General features: G+C 32.9%; 1 pseudogene; it reads left to right on the top strand.

Annotated features, from left to right (window-relative positions):
• Positions 1–261: 261 nt before the first annotated feature.
• LOC149528449 (uncharacterized) lies at positions 262–23,975 on the top strand (annotated as a pseudogene).
• Positions 23,976–25,016: the final 1,041 nt, after the last annotated feature.

Here is a 25,016-nt window from a genome sequence, read left to right on the forward strand (position 1 = left end):
TTAATTAATAAATAAACAAATTTATTCTATTTAACAAATACTAACCAAACTTCAATCTTATTTTAAGACACAAAGCTTTATTTTTATATTATTTTTTAAATTATCTCCATTGAAACGCAAATTCAAAAGTCCCTTGCATGAGGCAAAAGAAAATCCCATTGAATATTTAAATTGAAAATATTAATTACTCAAATATGATATGTTTGCACTACACCAAGAGCCCTGACATACACGCGTTGATCGTTGTGGTACATCTTCGTCATGTCAGAAGAAGCAGGAATGTCAGAGGAGATGGCTGAGGGTATGGGAGAGAAGGAAGGAAGACAGACGGAGATAAACGGCATGGCATACCCAGGCAGTTGAAATAACTAGCTGGGTAGCCATTTTCGTTAAGGAAAAGGACATGAATACTTGAATAATAGTAATTATTATAACATTTAGTTGTTATTATGAGAATGCATGTCAATATAGATAGGTCATATGGAAATTAAATATTTGATATGGATATCTTTTAAGTATATAATGTATATGTTAATGATATATAATTTCATTGTCTTGAGAGTTGTAAGTGATAAGTATGGTAGTGACTATTGTATGCAGGCGAAATAGATTTTGGGAGGAGGGTGTTATGCATATGATATATATGTTAATGATGTGCTATCTTATTGTCATGAGGGTCATGAGTGACAATTATGGTAATGACTATTGCATTAAGTAAAAGAGATCTTAGGAGAAGAGTGTCAAGTATACAATATGTACGTTGATGATGTATAATTTCATTGTCATGAGGGTCACAAGTGACAAGTATATTAATGGTTATTGCATGGGGGGAAAATCATGAGAAGAGGGTGTCAAGTATATGATATGTATGTTAACAACTTTAGATTTCATTGTCATGAGGGTTATGAGTGACAAGTATAGTAATGATCATTACATGTAAGTGAAATCAATCTTGGGAGGAGGGTGTCAAGTATGTAATATGTATCTTAATGATGTGAATTTCATTTTCATGAGGGTTATGATAGGTATGTATAGGAATGACTATTGCATGTAAAAAAAATAGATATTGGGAGGAGAGTGTCAAGTATATAATATTTATGTTAATGATAAGGGTCACAAGCAAGTGACAAGTATGGTAATGACTATTGCATGTAAGAAAAAGAGATCTTGTTAGAAGGGTGTGGAATTTTCCTCTTGAAATAATTTTCAAACCCAATGTTTATTGTAAATTTATCACTCACAAATCTAGTTCTTATTCATTTTTCTTTAAAGAATATGCCACAAATTAGATGTCACAACCAATCATGTTAGTCATCATGAATAGTGACGACTCATGGCTAATGTATATAAACCCTGAGTTTAATTCATTTTCTAATTTGCATATGTGGTTTGAGAGGGATAGTCTCCCTAGATCAAGTAGATAGGCTAGTTGAATAAAGAGGTTTTGATGTTGTAGATAAAGTGTGGAGGATGAATATAATAAATTTTAGACGATGATGGAGAAATGATAGTAAATAGCTAGTTTGAATCCCATAAAAGAGATTACCTTTAACATTCATTTCATTGATAAGGGGGTCTAATCTACATACTTCTATGCTAAGAAGGGTTTTAGCATTCCAAATATTCCTACCATTAGCAAGGCTAATGAAATTTATAATGTATTTGTTTCACAATAAGGGTTGTATTAAGGATTTTTCCATCCCCTCTTCATGTGATAAATTTAGGATAACTTACTTCGCCATGCTTATGAGTATTGGAATTGGCATGCTATGAATGGAGTTTTAGAGTATGAGAGATGTCCTTCTCTTGGTTTGATCAACTTATTATATGAATCACTACTAGTGCTTGCATCTCTCATGTGGGCATAAGGTGATATTTGGTATGCCAAATCGTGGGTCTTTGAAGATGCTTGCTATTCATAGTGGTGTACATGTTTATTTATCCTCATATTGGGTTTTCTAAAGGCAATTCGGTTCAAGTAAGAAAGTTTCTTTATCAAGGATAAATGGATTTTTTATGATATCTCCAAAAAGGGAGGACATTAATTTTTGGGAAAATTTGTTTAAGAACGATAAATTTTAATATGTTTTGAATATGAAAAAGTTAGTCTTTTGATCAATGATATCTTCTCCTGTGATACTTTTACAAACATTAAAAAAAATGGCAAATCCATAAGAAAAGATTTTAGTTAATTTTAAAAATAAATCTTAGTTCAATTGAAAGAAAAAAAAAAAGGATTTAAAAAAAAAAAACAAACAAACAATCCTACTTTTAACAAATTCAACATGCAACACAAGTACTTAAATTTGAGATTATTTTAGAACTAGTTGATTTCAAAACATTTGCTTGATTTTTACTATAGAATTCTATTATATTACTAACTCTCTACTAAATTACTTATTACCAACTTTGCAATATTTAGTGCCATGCATTCATATAATTGTTTCATTACTAACTACTAATTTTAGAGTCCAAACATTTATTTATTCAAATCGCTGTATAGATTTTTTACAGTCTTTTCAAAGTGCCTCCATGGAGATGTGCATGCAAAACTAGGCATTTGCAAAGTATTGAAAGTAGAAAGCATTCTTTATCCTCTTACTAGCTTTTCAAGCATCGTTTGAGCCTTGTTTGAGGGGTTTGAAACACATTTTAATGTCTGACAAAGTAATTGCGAGGCGGCAAAAAGGTAGAAATGTCAGGCATGATGTACTCTTTATACCATGTGTGTTCATGGATACTGCTTCTGTTGTGGTACATCTTTGTCATGTCAAAAGATAGAAGGAAGATGAGAGATAAACGACATGGCATACCCAGCCAGTCGAAATAACTGGCTGGGTAGCCGTTGCCACTCCTTAGCATGGTCAAACTAGAGGACAAAGATTATAGATGGGTGAAGAGGAAGGCGGCTCAGAGTCCAAGGAAGATCCAACATGTTGTATCTTTAATGTTTACAATCTTATCCCATACCATTTTTGTTTTTAAAATATAATTTATGATTTTTTTGTAGTCAACAAATTGTATTTAATTTCTTAAACTTAAAGATTAAAAAGTCTTTACTAGTCTATTATCAAGTAATAATGTCAACATTACAATTATTATTTTAATCAATGCACCCAACTACTTGTATTTTGTAACTTATATGATTGTCATTACCCCTAACTAGTGAGTACATTGACTATAACATACCTTTTTTTCGAATTTAACTATTTAGGTTACTTAACCATACCAATGTTTTAGTGTGTTCATGGGGAGGTTGCTATATAAAATTGTCTATAAAACTCTAATTCTTTGTTATATGTATTTTCTCTCAATCAATAGCTGCTCATCGGATTGAATTTACCTCCACAAGTGCACTTTTTATTATCCTTTTCACAAATCCATGTGTTGGTCGATTCAGTTGTCATCCTTAGAAGCCCCAAGCTCTTGTTTCTTCTTTCTTTCAAAGTAGCCTTGAATGTCTCTAATGGAATTCTAAATTAATTGATTAGTGGAAGTGATTGTTCCTCCAAGTGCGATGGTGTATCATGAAATAATTGAAGTTATCATGTAGAGCAGGTAAATTTCACTGCTTACACTAACCATGCAAAACAGGGTATGTACAGTGGAGACATATCTGATAGTTTGGACAACCTTCCTTTCCTCAAATACCTCAACTTAAGGAGCATTGGCCTAACTAGTATTGTTCTTCCTATTTGGGAAAGCCCTCACATCTTCAATATCTACAGCTTAAAATCAATAGGTTGAGAGGGATAGTCCCCCCTACGATTCACCACTTGGTCAATCTTTATCATTTTAGATATAACTTATAACCAACTGACTAGAGTATTGCAACCATGTATACAAAATCTCTCATTCTCTTCTTTTGTGGCATGAGTTTTTCCCTAGCAATTTTATCTTTAATTGATTCGACAAGAGGATTCATCTTGTTGGTCTTTCATGCCTTAGGCAACTGTATGCATGTCAATTTTCATTCCATGAGAAAATTACTTATTCATGGCTCGAAATAACTTACTCTATAAATATTCCTTGGCTCTCCCGCATTACAATTTCAAATATGCTATTTCATAACCTTTTAGATTCAAAATGCATGTTTCTATTTTTATTGTGTATGCAATACTAGTACATCTTAGATTCCATAGTTCCAGTTAGGAGGCTTAACTATAAGATCATATTGTAGGTTTGGCAGTCAAATTCCTCAGTGGTGAGTAGCTCAATACTCATTAAAGAGATTGGTATTGGCTAACAACAATATTACTGGTGAAATCACGTCCTTGTTATGGAAGAATAATGCTGAGTTGTTTAGGTTAAACCTTTCAAGAAATTATTTGCATGGAAGTCTTAATATCCCCAAAATATTAGTTTCTATAATAATCAATTTATATGTGTTCCAAAACACATTGACTGGACACTTAAAATAACTACATCTCTTCATCGCTAATGACAATAATCTAATTGGAAATATTCCTATGAGTGTTTGCAATTTAATTCACCTTGTAAAGTTAGATTTGGAAAATAGTAGTTTGAATGGGAACATTCAATTCTTTGCCAACTATAAGGTAATTAAATGTCCTAAATCTAGGAGATAATAATTTGGAGGGAGGCATACCCCATTGGTTTTGTACTTCCTCCCTAAGTGTAAGAAATAATAAGTTGAGTGGAACTTTTCCTTCCTTATTGACCAATTGTAAGTCCTTAAAACTAAAAGATTTGGGGCACAACAAATTGACCTAGGATATTCCATGGTTAGTTGGAAATCTGGCATTGCTTCAAGTCTTGATAATGAAGGGTAATAATTTTAGTGGTGGCATTCCTTCAAAAATTTCCAATTGAGGTTTCTTAATCTATTAATGAACAACCTCATTGGAATAAATATAGGAGAATTGAGTCAACTAGAGTCCCTAGAACTTTGTCTCTTCATTGGCATGATTCAATTGCCCAACAACAACATCTTAGGTAGTGTTAGTAAATGTGTTTGTCATCTCAAAAAACACCTTTACAATTGACTCTTGAATACCCAAAAAAAAGAAAAATTTGAAACTAACAATAGAGTCACTTGCAATTATTTTGTCAAGTGCTCTCTAAATTTTGAAATGAAGGTACAACTCCCTCCTTTTGATTTACAATAAATGATTTTTTGGTTATGCCTTTAACCTATAAGGCAATGAAGGAATACCAACATCCATTCATCAACATGACTAAATATTAAAATAATAAATAGATGGACAATTTTTACTTCCTCCCTCAAAACCTTTAAACTTCGAAACACATTTCCAATATGCAACAAAGGAAAGCTAAACTTTCATAAGCAATTAATATCCATAAGAACATGAATCACAATAGAGTGAATAATAGTATCTACTCTAGAAAGTTTAACATAACATATAAAACTTTAGAATTTTATATACTTTACCAGAACTTCAGAAAATATATTCAATGTTTCAAAGCATAGAATACTTAGGCAAAAATAGTTCTGACTCAGTAGTCTATTGAGAGATGAACTTTTTTTTATACAAAATTGAAAACCTAAGTTCTCTTCCCTTTCTTCAAAAGTCCAGACCTCTTCAAAATGGGAGGAAGCTTGTTACAATATAATTTCCTATTTTTAAAGAAATCCTACCCAAGCTATTTCTCAACTACCCTAACTCCCTTTCTTTTAAAATCTATTTTCCAATCCCATACAACTTTTCCATAAAAACCCCCTATTACATTAATAATTAATTCTTTAAAGAATTAATCATTTAAAAATCTCTTTCCAATTTACCCTACCAATACAAATTACAATAATAACAATTAATTATTTAAAAGAATTCATTATTTTTAACATTCTTCTCCAAATATAATCTGCTCCATCGACTTACCCAATTAACTCTTTTACTTTCACCCTCATATTATAATAATAACTAGTATAGATATCTTAACTAAATCTATCTAAAGAAATGCCGATAGATATCCGCTACAAAATAATTATAATTTAATTTACTACATCTAAAATTATTTATATTCCCTTTATCTCCATTTATTTAGTTTTTTACTAACTTAAGCTTTTTATTTTCATTTCTTAAAAAATGGATGATTTATATCTCTAAATATTATAATTTAAAAAAAATATTTTATGTGGTATTTATTAAGTTTTTTTAAAAGCATATTTGATTTATAATAAGATTTAAATTTTTGACATGTAGATGGTTGTCAAATTTAACCTAGAAGAATAAAAGTTTATATCAACATGCTCACACAATCCCACTTCCCCATTCTGTCATTGCAGAATGCCTATCAGCATTAATTAATTCATTATAGAACTAATCATATGAGAAATTAGAGTAATGGTTTAATAATTAATGATTTTGCATTTAACTATATTTAACACATTAAAGAATTAAATAACATAAATGCAAAATAATTTGTCAGTTTTAAAGATTTCTAATTTCTCATGTTGTTGAGTTAAGAGGGGAATTATTTAGGGTTCCAAAACCCTAGGTAATAGGTAGCATCCCTCAATGAGGACAAATGGTCACATTTGAAAGCACATCATATTCAGAAAATCCATATTTGGAAGGATCTCCAGTCCAAAAGAAATATTTATGGCCGAAATTTTCTCCTCGCCTTCTTCTATAGATGCTATTCAAGATGCAAATGAAGATTATAGAAAGAAAATATCATGGCATGGGATTGGATTAGGATTTTCACATATAGAAAGTTTTCTTGTGTAATATTATTGCTTCTAGTAAGATCTAGCTAGAGGAAGAAATACTTCATGTGGCAATTGATATTATTTTAAAGAGTTGTTTCCTTCCATTTTTAAGAAGAGAATAAGAAACGTTCTTATGTCAACAAGATTATACAAAACTATGCCACAATTGTTTGGGTCTTCAATCTTAAGCTTGTTTATTAAATTAATAATGTATTTTGCCAAAAGTTATCTCTATTGGGATGCAAAATAGTAAATAATTCTGCCAAGAAATTTATCATGGTAAGCCTTTGTCACCTCTTGCCAGTGTATTATTGTGAATGTTTCTTGGAAATTTCCTTGATATTTTTACTATTTAGTATTACTATTTTTGACTATATAATTTCATTCTAACAATTATGATAGTGCCTTTGATAAAAGATTAACAATTATTATGTTTATAGAAGAAGAAACACTAACTAGTAATTGCACCTTAACAAAATAAAATGGTTATACCCATAGGAAGATACACCCTGGGTAATATATTGTAGGCGAGGGAGAAATTTTTGAGTAAAAATACACATTTCTATTGTGTTTCTTGTAAATAGTCCTTCCTTAGGAATATTTTATGCTTCTTTATGTAGGTTGAGATCTATCATTTAGTCTGACAATTTTGGGGGAGGAATCACTCTTAGAACTATAACAAAGAGTGAAATGAATAACTATGAAGGAAATGTGTTATAAAAAAATGAAATGTGATATAAAAATTGCATATAATTATGTATGAAATGTTTGGTTAAAGAATAAATAAGTGTTGCTTGTTGTTATAGGATGTGTGTGTGTGTGTGTGTGTGTGTGTGTGTGTTGTTAAAAAATGATGTAATCTATAAAAAGGAATGTTAGATTTGAATAAGATCTAATCTTATTAAGAAAAAAATAAATTAATAGGTTGATCATCATTTGACTTAATGCAACACATTTAAATAGGGGGAATGAAAGCATGTGATTTTCTAACATTGTGATTTTAAACTAAGCCATTTAAAAATATAAATACACTCAATGAATGATCCTTATGAATATAGTATGTACCATGCACCAAGAAAGCATACCTAGCAAAAACAACTTTAGAATGGCTTTTTAATTCTATGTAATTAACAAGCACATTTAACCTTTTAAGATTGGTGATATCCACCAGACTTCACAATTTTGTGCAACCTTTTAATAAAGAGAGTGATGAATGTCATCAATATAATTAGGTTTTGTGGCTTCTTACAATACTTAGATATCTCTCTCTTTAAACTTCTCACAACCCTCTAGATGTATGCTTTGCAACTTCCTAAAATTGAAGATGCAAATATACTCGAGGTAGGTTACACTAAAAAAGATATCATTAAAGTTATTGGAAACTTTTTTAAGAAATTGAAACGTATAAAACCAAAAAGAGTTCAGCTTTAGTAGGCATTCATTAATTGTAAATATCTCTAGGGAATTCTTCTAAATAACATTTTTTTTCCAAGTTGGTTGATTTTGGGTTGGTAAAACTTGTGGGTCAAGATTTCATTCATGCTCTAACTATGACAAGAGGAAGGAGAGGGTACTTGGCTCAAGAGTGGATTTCTAGACTCCCCATCACTCCCAAGTTTGATATATATAGCTATGGTATGACTCTCTTGGAGCTAATTTCTTGTCAAAGAAGACTAGATACCAATGTGCAAGATTCATGTAAGTATTACTTTCCCCTATGGACTAGAATCCAAATTTAAAAAGTGAACACAATTAATGTTGTGGAAGAGAGGCTTGGAGATGAGGTAGATATTGAGGAGGTCAAAAGAACATGTGTTGTGGGGTTCTTGTGTATTGAAAATAATGAATATTTAAGGCCAACCATGAGATAAGTGGTGCAGATGTTGCAAGGAAACATAGAGCTACAATTTTCTTTGATTCAAAACCCTTTTCTCATGAATAGCCAAATAGATCAAAGCAATAATATTACTGACAAGTCATCACATTAATTTTATTTTATTTTTTCTCTTCATTTATGAATTCTTTCAAGTATTTACCATTTCAAAATTTTAAACTAGTGTCATTTTTTATATAGATATGGTTAGAATGTGATATTAAGGATTAGAACATGTATCTGATTCCTCATCATGTTGGGGACACTTATTTCTAAGTTATTTGTATGTAGTAATACTAGCTTGAAACAAGTTGTTCTCATATCTCAAATATTTTGCGACTTATTACTTTTAGTTAAAATTTCATTTTTACTTTACTACAAAGCTTTCTTGTAGTCATTTATTTACATATTATACACTATCACATGTTGGAGCTCATATGAGCTCGATACACTATTTTGGTTTTTTCAATATGCACCCATTTAAATTACCTTTTCATTATAATTATGGTGTAGTAATAGCCACATTATTTTACATTGTCAATGTAGTATCCATGTGGTTATTGGTTAATGATTATACACCCTATGTCTCTCTGCATTCCATACTACTTAAAAGTAAAGGGAAGAAAATGGATTAGAAGATCCAATTTCAGGTAGCACTAGGCAGTGCAAGAGGCTTACGTGATCTCCACAAAAATTGTAGGGATTGTTAGAATTTCTTTAGAATAACTTGGGGGGTGGGGATTGAATCAGTTATTCAAGGTTCAAATATCCTCTTCAAACTTTTCACTAAGTGTAGTGGATCCATTCAACCATTCATTTATCCAAGCTTTAACTTTTCTAATCAGCAAGTTACTATAAATCAACATACAAGCATTAACACATAAGAAATCAACACATGACATAGTGATTTACGTGGAAACCCAATTTGGAAAAAACCACCAATAACATGCTACTCAATTCTCACCCTTCTGAACTGATGCCCTATGAAAGGCCTACCCTGTTAAAGGCTCACAACACACTATTAAATGTGACCTTGTTAGAGGATTTAACCAACCTATTAGAAGTGGACCTGGTTAGAGGACATTAGAACATTCACTTGGAATGTCACCCTATTAAAGGATTTACAAATGGATATTAGGCCAACCTAAGTCCATAGGATTTTTAGATCTAATAAAATTGCTAGAGAGTATTTAAAAATCTTGACCTAACTACAACATACAACTTAAATTGCAGATCTCATATCACTTCTCGGCTCATACCCTTGCCTGGCCTTCAATCTCTGCAACTCTTGATAGCTTGCCTTTCTTTCAAGCTTTGTCTCCTTGAGTCTCCACACTCAATATACCAGTGCAATCATCTCTTCATGACCACTCATACAAGTAGAACCTATGTGTTCTTCCTTCTCCTAGATGCCTCCTGCTTGACACCCTTCTTACCACTTCATAGATTTGGCACTTTCTGTTAACTTCATAATGGTTTTTGACACTTGAGTGCCAATACACTTACCTAATTTCTATATTGGAGCTAAGTACACCATGAATGTCGAGCCACAACATGAGCTGAGTTAGAAAAGACTTCAGGTGTTGAGTGATCTTCATATACCGAGTAGTTTTTAGATGCCAAATGAAGATTAGGTGCCAAGTAAAGTTCAAGTGCTGAATGACTTTAAGTGTCAAGTGATATTCAAGTGTCGAGTCATCGATGATGCCGTGTAATACAGAAATAAAATAAGTGCCGAGTAAGCCAGTTTTGTTTAGGTGTCGAGTTATCCAGGAAACAGCATGTGTCGAGCATCAGTAATGCTTCAATAGCCGAGTAACTCAGAATATCAGCATAAGAGTTTGTAATTGCACAAACTATGATGCAAACAATTTTTGTAGCTGACATAAGGTAAATCTCAAAGGATTAAATGATAAGATCAAATCTTTTATATTTCCTATGTAATCTACATGCAGCCAATAAGAAAAATGATGAAGGCATGCAACCAATAAAAGAAGTGCAAACAATGAGCGAAAAATAGAGATTGAATATGGATCGAAGATCCATACCTAACCCAAAATCCTCAAATTTCTTTATAAGGAAGATGAAATTTCATTGTAAGATATACGAGCAGATATACAAGGGTGTATAAGGAAATCTACTTTCAGAACAAGGGTTATCAGATCACAAAGGATCAAGATCAGAGAAAGCAGAACAAATGCTTGCATTCAGCAATCAAAGATTGTAATCTATCAGGTTAATTGTACCTAATACTTTCTAGCAATTGTATTAGAATGAAAATCCTATGGTGATAGGTTAGCTTAACAGCTATTTCATAGATCGTTTAAATAGGTGATTAAATCCTTTAACAGGGTGACACTTCATGTAAAGTGTTTGTAAATCCTCTAACCAGGTCACTATTGACACAGTGTAAAGCCTTTAATAGGGCAGGCCTTTAACAGGGCAAACCATCATAAGTGGTTGAACAATATTGCTGCAGCAATTTTTGTGGATATCATCCCCGCCTCAGTTTTACCTTCTTATTCCTAGAGGGTTTCTGGGTTACCAAATTCCAGTGTTATGTGTTATTGATGCATGTCTTAGTTTCATGTTTACTTGATGTATTTACATGCATGCAATTTACTTCCACCTAAAAGTTTTATTAGTTAAAGTGTGATACTTATGATTCGCCCCCCCCCCCCCCCCCCCCCCCCCCCCCTCATAAGCATTCTTCCTATTTGAATATTCCAACACTTTCAGTAGCAACTGTATCAATAGCTCTTTGCTTCTTGGTCTATGACTTCTTAAATAGAAGTCTTGAAGTACCTTTTCTCAATTGATTCCTCTATTTTTCAATTTCAATTCACATGGATTAGGTAGGATTCATTGCATCTAACCCATATTCTATTTCCTCTAAAAACTTCTTGAATAATCCTTTAGAATTTTTCCAAAAATAGTTTTTATAGGATTCTGTGCCAACAATTCATCATCCTTATCTTCCAACTCATTCAAAATATTCAATGTAACCACTATGTCAGCTTAGATTTAGCAAATCTTCATCGTTTGAAATAATGTAGCAGCTCAACACTATTGAAATACTGGTGCTCGACACATACTACGTTACTCAACATCAACTATGTTTATCCAGATGCTCAACATCTAAAGATCACTCGGTACCAACTAAAATTTTTTCGATGCTTGGCACCTGATCTTTATTCAACACATGAAGATCACATGGCACACACTAAAAATGTCTGTTACTCAACTTCTCCTGAAAATTTTCTCGGCTTCAACTAACTTGCTCAACACCCACTAATGATCTTAGTTTAAGCTTTGCAGTCAAACTTGTTACAACTTCTTCCTCCAATAATTCTAAGTGTGACCAACCTCTGTATCCTTGAGTATGTCATCAATGCATTACTTAACCATTGTCTTAACTAATCCTTCCACTTCATTACAACATCATAACTCAACCTTTCCCTTAGGTGCTCTCATTACATGTTGTCGATCAAATCCTCGTCATCAATCAACTAAGTGATAGTACTTGGATCTTATAAGAAAATATCATCTATACAAATAGCAAGTTTGACATCAATGACAAAACAATGATTGAAAAAATTCTTTAGCAACAATCTCCCTCTTTGATCTTCAACAAAAATGAGCTCTTCAATCGAATTTTCAATAATCTCCCTCTTTGGCATTGATTGCAAACCAAACTAATCAACCATCAAACTAAACTATTCTACCACAAGCTTACTAGGTTAGAATAGTAGGTCAAATGCCAAAAAGTAAATTGTAACATCACATCTCCTTTTACTATTCTAATTGCTTCATTTCAGCTTCTCCCTCTTTGCTGCTATATCCTTGTCTTTCTTGCGCAACTTTTGTTGTTTTGATCAACATCTTACAACTTCTCTTTCTAAACATCTTCTCCCTCTTTTCTGATTCTTTATCTTCAACATTTGTTGATCAGTTGTCTACTTCTCCCTCTTTAACAACAATGTCAAAGACATATTAGCATCTTAATATGCAGATGTAGCACTTATAAGTTCATTCAATTCCTTCCTCTATCACCTTGCTTGTGATTGATTTGGAATTTCAGCACTTTACTACTTTAGGCATGGATCCCAAAGTAAACATCCTCTGCATCAATGTATAAAATCTTCAACATTCAACTTATTTTATATAGGGCATACTTTCTTTTTGGTTCAAGTAGCCTTAGCTAGGGGTATCACACCTAACTTACCTCTAAGATACTCACATGCATCTTTAGGTATCACTTTTGTGAAAATATTAGCAATCTATTCCTTTGAGCTAACATATTCCATCTTCACTTGTTTATCTTCCACCAACTCTCTTACATAGTGATACTTGATTGCAATATGCTTAGCTTTAGCATGCATTACTGGGTTCTTTGATATATTCATAGCACTTGTATTATCACAATAAAGTGTCATAGGCTTAATTACCTCTTCCTTCATACCTTGCAGAAAATGTTTGATCCATACAATATTGGAGCAATTTATAGTAGCTGCCACATATTTAGCTTCAGTAGTGGATTGTGAGGTGCAACTTTTCTTTTTGCTTGTCCATGTAATCAACCTCTTTCCTAAGAAAAGTGCTCTTCCACTAGTGCTTTTTCTATCATCAATGTTACCTCCCCAATTTGCATCAGTGTAGGCTTTTAGTTCAAACTTCTCATTCCTTTTGTAGTATAAACCAAAATCATCAATTCCTTTCAGGTATCTCAATATTCTCTTCACTACCATTAAGTGATTTTCTCTTGGATTTGTAAAAGATCTTGCTACTATTTCATTAGCTAATGCACTGTCTGGTCTACTATGTACAACATATTGCAGGTTTCCAATCATTGACCTATACAATGTCATATTTAGTTCAGCAGATTCATCATTCTTAGATAGTTTATGGCTTGTTGCCATTGGTGTGCTGACTAGTTTTGAGTCTTCTAACCCAAATGTTTTGAGTACTTCCTTGATGTATTTGGATTGGGTCACAAATATGACATGCTTTAACTGATGTACTTGTAATCCAACAAAAAAATTGATTTCTCTAAACATTGACATCTCAAATTCATGCTTCATTTGATGAGTAAAATCTTTACGTAAAACATCTTTTCCTCCAAATATTATATCATCAACAAAGATTTTTGATATCAAAATGCCTTTATCTTCTTCAGCTTTGATGTACAAGTTGTTGTTGTCATCTGTTCTCTCAAATCCTATCTTCACAAGATATTTGTGAAACCTCTCATACTATGCTCTAGGTGCTTGCTTCAATCCATAAAGTGCTTTGTGTAGCTTGCAGACCATGTCCTTGTTCTTCTCATCAACAACTCCCTCTTGTTGTTCTATGTAGACTTCCTCTTCTAGTATACCATTCAAAAAAGTACACTTCACATCCATCTGGTAGACTTTGAAAACTTTGTATGCAACATATGCAAGTAATGTTCTTACTCCTATTCTTGCAATAGAGTCAAATGTCTCTCCATAATCTAGTCCTTCTTGTGCATAGCCTTTGCAAACTAGTCTAGCTTTGTTTTTTGTTATCTCACCATTCTAATCAAGTTTGTTTCTAAATACCCATTTTGTACCAATCACATTCTTATCAACTAGTCTAGGAACTAGAGACCATGTTTTATTTTTCTCAATCTGATCTATCTCTTCTTTCATGGCTTTATACCAGTCATCATCTTGTAGTGCATCTTTTATTTTTTTGGGTTCAACCTTGCTTAACAAACATAATTCACTTCTAAGCATATTCCTTTTCATTGGTCTAGCATCCTTGTCACCAATGATTTGATCTGCAGGGTGACGTCTTCTTACATACTTGGCCAATCTGGGTTTGGTCCTTCTTTCCATGTTTAATCCTTCAGCTTCAGAGTCATTTTGTTCTTCTTCATCTAGCATTTCATCATTTCTTTCTTGCATACTATTTTCTAAATTAGAATGTTTATTTTCTATATTCTCCAGCTCGGCTTCTGAATGCAACTAGACATTCATAGGTTGAGACTCGGTAGATACTAAAGTTTATTACTAATTCCCAACTTGATTTGCAGTATTGTCTTCAATTGTCATTCTTTCATAGAAGTATACAAAGGACCTATAATCCTCTATTTGCTTTGGCTCATCAACTTAAACTTCTGCATGCTCATCAAAATTTACATTTGCACTCTCCACAACTTTGTTAGTGTTAACATTTAAACACTTATATGCCTTACTCCTAGTGGAGTATCCAAGAAATATGCCTTCATCACTTTTTGTATCAAAATTGCCATTTTTAGTATCTTTTAGAATATAACATTTACAACCAAATACTTTGAAATGTTTAACATGAGGTGAATGACCATGCCATAATTCAAAAGGTGTTGCATTTGTTCCTTTCTTGACTTGAATTCTATTCAGTGTGTAGACTACAATACTTACAACTTTAGTGTAACATTTTTCTCCATCATCAAGGTTCTACCACAATCAGTCAGTAACCTATTTCTCCTTTCAATAATACCATTCTGTGGTGGAGTTCTTGGTGTTGTTGTTTTCTTTTTGATACCTTTGTCACTGCGGAGTATTTCAAACTCTCTTGATGTGAACTCACCTCCTTTGTATGACCTTAGGCATTTCAGGTTCTTTCCTATTTCCTTCTCAACTCTAGTCAAATACCACTTGAACATTTGGAATGCATCATATTTTTTCTTTAAGAACATAGCAGTCATCATCCTAGAATAATAATCTACAAATAGCATTATCTATCTGTCTCCTAAGTAGCTTTGCACTTCTATTAGGCCACATAAGTCTGTATGTACTAAATCTAGTACTTCATTGGAAGTGTATATTTTAGGTTTGAAACTAGACTTAGTCATCTTTTGTAGTTGACATTTTTTGCACATTGTGTTTTCAGGTTTCTTCAACTTGGGCAATCCTATGACTTTCTTTTTCTTGCTAATGCTAATCAGATTATCAAAGTTAACATGACACAACCTTTTATGCCACAACCACACATCATCAAATCTAACAACAAGACATGTTGCTTCTTCCATATCTAACTAAAATAAATTACTCCTAGTTTGTTCACATTTGCCTATCAAATTTCCATCAGTGTCATAGATCTTGGCAGTTTTGTTTCCAAATTCAACTTTGCAACCTACATTGCCTAATTGTGATAGACTCAATAAGTTTTAGTTCAATCCTTCAACATAGTAAGCATTATCACATGAAATTTTCTTTGTAAGTTTTATTAGTGCCTTTTTCTTTGATTTGACATGTGGCATCATTACCAAATCTAACACTACTACCATCATATTGAGTAAAGGTAATGAACTTACTTTTATCTCCTATCATGTGATGTGAGCATCCACTATCTATGATCCACTTTTCATTCTTGTTCACATAGGTAACCAATGTTGTTGCTTCATCTTTATCTTTGTTTGATTCATCCTTCATGGCTACATAGACAACTTCATCATCATGCTCATCAGAATCTTCTTCAACAATGTAGCATCTCTTTCCTTTCTCCTTGTAGTCTTTGCTACTATCTTCTCTTTTGTTCCTTAACTTGTTTCCTTCTTTATAGTTCTTCTTCTATGGACATCTTGCAGCTATATGACCTACTTCATTGCAACTAAAACATATGATATGGAGCTTACCTTTGAATTGTCCTTTACCTCTATGGAATCTCCTTACCGGTACTGTTTCTAATTGTTCCACATCTTCCTCATCTATGCTGCTATCACTAGATGCATGTTTTCTTTTTCTTCTTTTCTTGCTTGACGTGTCCTCCTTAGTGTATTTTATTGTCATCTTGGCCTTGAAAGTAGATTCAAGGTTCTTAGGTCTGTAGTTGTCAAAATTAGATAGCTCAAATGTAGTAAGTCTTCCAACTATTCTTTCAAAGGTTAGTGTGTTCCCTTGTACACACCTCAGCTCTTGGATGGCTGAAACTCTAATAGCATAAATAGGGAGTAGAGTTCTTAAGTATTTGTTGATAGTTGTTTCTTCTTCCAATTGTCCACCTAGACTTATTGCACTCACCACTTCTTTCATTCTTGTAGCATACTGAGCAACATTTTCACCTTCTTCCATCTTCATTGTCATCAAAATTTCCTCTTATGCTTTCTCTCTTTACTCTTTGGAAATTCTAATCTCCTCCATAGATTTCTAATAAGATTTTCTCCATAGATGTCATCATATTCTGCATAGGTGAGTGCAGAGGCAATCTCCAACATTGCTTGGTTATGCTCCTTCTTTCTGTTCAAGTAATCTATAGTGAGAGGTCCTACTAGAGTTACATGTTCTGTTCCAATTGAGGTTTGTGCATGGTCACCTATTGATCCAAGCTGCAATTTTATCAAACTTTTCCATGCAACAAAGTTGTCTTTGTTAAGCTTGGGAACTTCCCTATTGGATATCTTGATCTTTCTACTTCTAGTACCTTGAAACTAAATCAACAAATAACTCTAATACCAATTGTTAGGATTTATTTAGAATAACTGAGGGGGCTGAATCAGTTATTCAAGGTCCAAATGTCCTATTCAAACTTTTCACTAAGTGTAGTGGATCCATTCAACCATTCATTCATCCAAGCTTTAACTTTTCTAATTAGCAAGTTACTGTAAATCAACATGCAAGCATTAACATATAAGAAATCAACACATGAGATAGTGATTTACTTGGAAACTCAATTTGGGAAAAACCACCAGTAAAATGCTATTCAATTTTCACCCTTCTGAAGTGACACCCTGTGAAAGGCCTACCCTATTAAATGCATACAACACATTGTTAAATGTGACCTTGTTAGAGGATTTAATTACCCTATTAGAAGTGGGCCTAGTTAGAGGACTTTAGAACATTCACTTAGAATGTCACCATGTTAAAGGATTTACAAATGGCTGTTAGGCCAACCTAAGTCCATAGGATTTTTAGATTTAATACAATTGCTAAAGAGTATTAGAAAATCTTGACCTGACTACAACATACAACTTATCTTGCAGATCTCATATCACTTCTTAGATGATATCCTTGCCTAGCCTTCAATCTCTGCAACTCTTGATAGCTTTCCCTCCTTTCAAGCTTTGTCTCCTTGAGTCTCCTCACTCAATATAACAGTGCAATCATCTCTTCATGACCACTCGTAGAAGCAGAGCCTCTGTGCTGTTCCTTCTCCTAGATGTCTCCTCCTTGACACCCTTCTTACCACTTGATAGATTTGGTACTTCAGCAGCAACTGTATTAGCAGCTCTTTGCTTCTTGGTCTATGACTTCTTAAATAGAAGTCTTGGAGTACCTTTTCTTGCTTGATTCCTCCATTTTTCAATTTCAATTCACATGGATTAGGTAGGATTCATTGCATCTAACCCATATTCTATTTCCTCTAGAAACTTCTTGAATAATCCTTTAGAATTCACCCAAAAATGGTTTTCATACGATTCTGTGCCAACAACTCATCATCCTTTTCTTCCAACCCATTCACAAAATTCAATGTAACCACTATGTCAGCTTAGATTTAGTGAATCTTCATCATTTGAAATAATGCAGTAGCTTGGCACTATTGAAATACTAGTGCTCGACACATACTATGTTACTCAGCATCAACTGTGTTTTTCTTGATGCTCGACACTTGAATATCACTCGACACCAACTAAAAATTTTATGATGCTCGGCACCTGATCATCACTTTGTAGATGAAGATCACTTGGCAGACAAGAGAAATGTCTATTACTCAGCTTCTATTGAAAATTTTCTTGGCTCCAACTAACTTGCTTGACACCCACTAATGATCTTAGTTTAAGCTTTGCAATCAACCTTGTTACAACTTCTTCCTCCAATTATTCTAAGCATGACCAACCTTGGTATGCTTCAGTGTGTCATCAATACATTACTTAACCATTGTCTTAACTAATCCTTGCACTTCATTACAACATCATAACTCAACCTTTCCCTTAGGTGCTCTCATTACATCTTGTTGATCAAATCCTCTTCATCAATCAACTAAGTGGTAGTACTTGGATCTTATAAGAAAATATCATCCCTACAAATAGTATGTTTGACATCAATGACAAAAAAATGATTGAAAAAATTCTTTTGCAACAATCTCCCTCTTTGATCTTCAAGAACAATGAGGTTTTCAATCAGATTTCCAACAGGGATTAGATCATTCACAGTGATGTTAAGACTAAGAACATACTTCTCAACAATAATTTTTTACCCAAGTTGGGTGATTTTGGGTTCGCAAAGTTGGTGGATAGATATTTTAGTCACGTTCTAACCACTACAAGATGAATGAGACAGTACTTGGATGTAGAGTGGATCTTCGGGCTTCCCATCATTACCACGGTTATGCATTCAAAATAATAAGGATTTGAGGCCAACCATGGGATGAGTGGTGCATATGTTGGAATGGAATATAGAACATCAATTTGTATTATTTCGGAACCCTTTTCTCATGAACATATAGGAAGATCAAAGCAATAATGGTAGTGATGAGTCATCATATTATACATTTTAATAAATTATACTTTTAATTTATGCACGCTTTCAAGTATTTACAATTTTGGAACTGGAACAAGTGTCATTTTATATTTAGATTGGTTAGAATATGTTATTAAGAATTAGAACACGGAACCATAAACTCATCTTGTTGGGGGCACTTCTTTCTAGGTCATTTTTATATAGTACTATTAGCTTGAAACTATTTTTTTTAAATATTATCTCAAATACTTCATGACATAATAGTTAGCATGTCATAAGTACTTTTCTATATTTCTTTCTTGTAATGATTTATTTACATGTTATATGCTATTGCATATTGAAATTTTGGCTTGTTCACTATGCATCTTCCCCGCCCCCTTTTCACTGTAATTATGGTGTAATAATTGTCACATTGTTGTACATTATCATTGTAGTATATTTTAATATTATATGAGTTATTAATTTTGTGAGGCTAATCTTCAGCCCCCAAAACCATTATATTTTTTAATATTCAACTGAAATTTACTAGAGAAATATGATTCACATTCTAGAAGAGAGTTTTACATAAGCTAATATGAATGATGTGAGAAGAGCATGTGTTATAGGGTTAAATATGTATCGAATATGATGAGGTTGTAAGGTTAAGCATGAGATAAAAAGGTGTATATCATGGAAGAGGTGAGACAACTTCAAATTGTATAGATTTAAAGGCTTGCATTTGGAGAGTTAGGCAGATACAGTACATACATCAACTAGTCATACTAGTAAATATATGATTAAATTTATATTATAATTTGTGCAAGATTTCAAGTTACAACATTTTGGAATTCATAGTTTACTACCACCTTATTTTTAGATAATGTAATTCCTTAGATTTACTATTATCTTAAGAATTGTAGTTGTGATATTTTGTCAAATCTTTTGTCATCAATTATTTTTAGCTCATTCACTCATGATAGTACCATGTATTTCTTAATAATTTTTTAATGTTGATATGCCACATGCTATCACATATTGTCAATGACCTAGTGTATCATATTTGTTTGATGAATACATATCAATTTTTTTAATTTCTCAACAACAATGATATAATGATTACCATTCTAATTATATCATATATTGAACTTATATCAATTATCAACCATAAACATATGACTTCTAGTCAAAAACCTTATGTATTCCTTGTTATGCACATATTGTCAAATTAAAAGAACTACAAAAGAGACATGCCTATTATGTATGGGCTACAAAACTAATTAATTTATAAATCTTGGTTGAACCATCATGGAGTTTCGTGTAGCTTTAAAATAGGAGCATGGAGAAATGAGCACTATAAATAATTTTTATCTGGTTCTTGAATAAATGTATGCAAAAGATATAATATCTAGCATAGGTTTACATTCACTGAGGAATAATTGAGGAATTTATAGGTTGAGATTTAGTTAATTGTGGAAATGCACATAGATATTATATGGAAAATGGAGGGATGTTGAAGGTTTGAAATAGGTGTTTAATAAAATATTTCATCCATAGGTATTTTTTGTAAAGGTTAAATGAGTTTTAAAAGAGCCCAAAAACCATTTAAATCCAAATGTTGCCAAGAAAATATTGGTATTGAATGTTCTTTATTTCTAAACTATATCTTATGCTTGTTCTTATATTTAGTATATATGAACTATCTTTAGATCAATCAATTATATATACAACAAATGTACTTAAAACTCTCCAACTTCTCATAGGTCATCCTAATATTCATGTTTGTGTTGTTCTTTACTAGTACTTGCATCTTTGAAGGATGCAAGGTTAGCCGATAGTGTATATTCACATACATAATTCTTAGACTGCATGGTTATCGACATTCTTTTCTAGTTCGTTAGAAGTTTTTTTAAATTTCTAAATTTGCTCTTTAGTAAGACGTGCAATAATGCTAAAACCACTGTATAGAACTCCAGATTTGTATTTTGATCTATGTGTTCGAGAGTAGTTTTATCAATTTCAATTTTTCTTTGAATAAATGTATTGGTTGAACAACAATTGTTATTGGCATAGAATATCATATTTTTCTCTATGGTAAGACAGAGCCTCCCCTGTTCGGTAAGACAGAGCCTCCCCTGTTCGGAGTGTTATTATTTTTAATTGTGTTGCTGCTGTTCTTTAAATCCTTCAACAAGTTCAATGCGAGTCTTCAACTCACTGGTCTTTCCTCCCTCAATTTGCTCTTTGCTTGTGGTTTTTCATTATCTCAGAACATTAGTTCCTCACAGTTGGCATTGCCATCCTCCATAAAGGTTCTCTGGCTCTCCCGTATTAATATTTTAAATAATTTGTTCTTAATGTTAGCACAAGTTGGCTGCCCCAATTCCACTTAGCAGGCTTAGATCTAGTCTCATGCAGTATTGGTGGTCATTTCCCCGACTGGATTTTCTCTCAGTATTCACTACAGAGGTTAGCACTGGCTGCCGACAATATTGTTGCGGAAATCCCTTCATGGATACTGGAGAACAATCCTCAGTTGTACCTGTTCAACCTTTCAGGAAATCATTTCAGTGGCAGTCCTGTTGTCCCAGCAAGATTAATTCCTTGCATGACAGTATTTGCTGTATCATCTTCTTGGCCTCCAGATCTACAGCTCCTGATGGTTAATGACAATTCTCTTGTTGGCGAAATTCCTCCAAGGTTGTGCAATTTAACTCACCTTGAAAAGTTAGATCTATCAAACAACAAATTGAATGGAGGCATTCCTTCATGCTTTGCCGATTATAAGATGATTCAAGTATTAAATTTGGGGCATAATAGGTTGAATGGAAGTATACCCCGTGGGATATGCTCCTCCTCTCTCATTGTGAGAAACAATAAACTAAGCGGAGCCTTCCCCTTCTCAATCATCAATTGTAAGAAAATACGAGTGCTAGATATTGGGCATAACAGATTTCACGGGGATATTCCACGGTCAGTTGGATATCTATCAGCCCTTCAAGTGCTGATGATGAATGATAATCGCTTCCATGGCAGCATTCCTTCAGAAATTGTCCAATTCAAACAACTCCAGGTTTTAGACCTTTCGTCTAACAATATATCAGGTTCTATTCCCCCTAAGATTTCATCTCTACAAGCAATGAGTTTATCCGGAGAAGATGGCCATATATTATCTTTCCAGTTGAATCTTTTTCGTGTAATGACAGAAGACAATGGGATTAAGTCATATACTGGGATTGGCCCGATTGAGCCAACTATATATCATTTTTCGTCTCATGATGATTTTGGCATGACTCTGAAAGGCTTAGAACGGCAATCCAAATATATTTTTTCCACATTCACAGGTATAGATTGATCTAATAATAAATTAAATAAAGAAATTCCATTAGATTTTGGGAAGTTGAAGGGCTTGAAGTATCTAAATTTATCAATGAATAAACTGGATGGAACTATTTCATCCAGTTTTGGGGAAATGAGAAAACTAGAGTCACTGGATCTCTCAACAAACAGGATTTCTGGAAGGATTCCTGCTGAAATGCAATTGTTGACTTCATTGTCATACTTAAATTTATCCAACAACAACTTATCTGGCAGTATACCTCAAGGAGGACAGATAACCACATTTGATAAAACACACTATTCTAGAAATCTATATTTGGAAGGATGCCCTCTTCCAAAGAAATGTCCATGGCAAGAGCTTGCTCCACATACTCAATGAAGATGATAGAAAGCAAATACTTTGGTATGAGGTTGGACTGGTACTGTCCCATCTAGCAGGATTTTCCTGTGTAATGTTATTGCTCGCAGTGAGAAAGGGATGGAGAAAGAAATACTTCCAGTGGGTTGATAAGATTTTAAAGATTATGAAGTCGTGTTTATTACTACACGAATTCTTTTATGTTGTCTGTCCCACCATGGGGCATATGGCAATTTTTCTATTCATTGTTTACGTATTGGTCTTGTTATATATCAAACTTAAAAACATATGTGTTGGTCTTGTTATATATCAAACTTTAAAAAATAATAAAATATAAATTTTTAAGAATTGTTTTTGGATTTGATTGTGTATGTTTTTTAACATCAATGTTTCGAATGACACTCTGTGATCCATCACCAAGATGAGAGCATGTAAGAATAGAAAAAAATATGCTCTCATCTTGTTGATGGATCACAGAGTGTGTTCCAAAATGTTGATGCTAAAAAACATACACAATCAAATCTAGAAATAATTCTACAAATTTCAATGTATTGTGGAAATCTGATAATGTTCAATAAAATATAAATTTAATATTTATAACTGTTCATCGTTAAATATATTTAGTGGCTTGTCCACTTTTGTCAAAAAGAGAAAAAGAATTGTTCATTGTTAAATTGTTTAAATATTTTGTAATATATAAAAACGAAAAGATTCATTCATTAAAATTTAAATGATTTCTTGAATGCCTATGTATAATGGAAATTATAAAAAATATTTTTGTTATTTTTGTTAATATAATTAAAGGAAATGGCATATGATAAAATTGAAGGGGGAATTAATTTGCCAACTTTGCTTTTAAAAAATAAAGCTTTTGGAGGTAAGTTGGTGTCATTTATGTATGAGAAAGCTAAATCAAAATGTTGTAGAATTATGCAAAGGAAATATTTAGACACATCAGAACCTTCTAGGATTTTTACTATAGCTCAGTTACTTAAAGGTTCAACAATTTGGAACTTTATGGTGGAATCTTGGGATTTGGTTACAATATACCTTTCTTGAAAAATTAATAATGGGGCCAGGGCCCTTTTTTGGGAGGATTCATGGAATTTCTTGCCTGCTTTAATTACATCTCATTCCTTAGGGGCTTGGAAACATTCTTTTTGTACTCACTAGGGAAATTGTGTTACAGATTATTTTCAGTTTGTAGAACCTGTTTCAAGATTAGATAGTTGGAAAAATCCAGTTAATCTTCCTATTCTAGAGGAGGTCAAGTAGGACTTTGTTTTATGTGCAAGTCAAGAATTTTTTTGGTGACTAATAAGAATGATGAGTTATTATGTGTTCCTCAATAGGAGGGGCGATATTCGGTGAAGTTGAGTTATTTGGCTGCTAGAAGTTTAGAACAAGGTATTAGGATGTCAAGGGCTTATAAGTTCTATTGGAACCCAATGGTTTTTCCAAATACTAGATGATTTGCTTGGTTGGCTCTTAAAAAGAGAATTCTGATTGGTGATTAATTGCAAAAATTAAACATTGTGCAGAATCTACAATGTGTTTTGTGTTCAGAAGAAACTGAATCAATTGATCATTTACTCATCCATTGTAAAATGGCTCAACAATGTTGGTTCTTCATTCTTCAGAGATTAAATATCATGATGTCATTACCAAATACATTATGGGATATGTTTCAGGATTGGCCATGTCCAGAAAATCATTCCTTTTATTCTTGTATTTGGAAATGTATTCCAACATTAGTAGTTTGAGCTTTATGGTGGGAAAGGAATAAGCAAATTTTTAGGCAACAACATTCAAATATAGCAAGAGTATTAGCAATTCTAGAGTCCTCCATGGTAGAAGTGGTTTTGGCATATGTTAGAAAAATAAATGAGAACTTAAGTGTTATAGGTTGGAATATTTTATTGTTAAACAGATGCAGTAACTTACCATCTCCAAGTTATAACTTTATTGCCTCAGGACCAAGTGTACAACTAAATTGGAGCAACGTGAGATGGATACCTCCTAATGTGGGAGTGTTAAAGTTTAAATTTGATGGTTTCTCAAGAGGAAACCTTTGGAATTTTGGGGTAGGGGTGTGTATTAGAGATCATGAAGGTAATTTGGTGCAAATGCTAGCTCAAAAGATTTTGACAGGTACAAATAATTATGCAAAGGCCTTGGCACTTTTATTTGGGATTGAATTGGTGACAAGAATGCAAATAGTCAATATTCATATTGAGGGAGATTCTATTTTGGTGATCAATTCATTTCTTTAGAGAAGAGTAGGGAAGTGGAAGTTTGGGTACATCTTGTAAAAAT

This window comes from Cupressus sempervirens, chromosome 11 (assembly GCF_028749045.1).
Source record: "Cupressus sempervirens isolate cs-2001-9-10 chromosome 11, ASM2874904v1, whole genome shotgun sequence".
Taxonomy (NCBI): domain Eukaryota; kingdom Viridiplantae; phylum Streptophyta; class Pinopsida; order Cupressales; family Cupressaceae; genus Cupressus; species Cupressus sempervirens.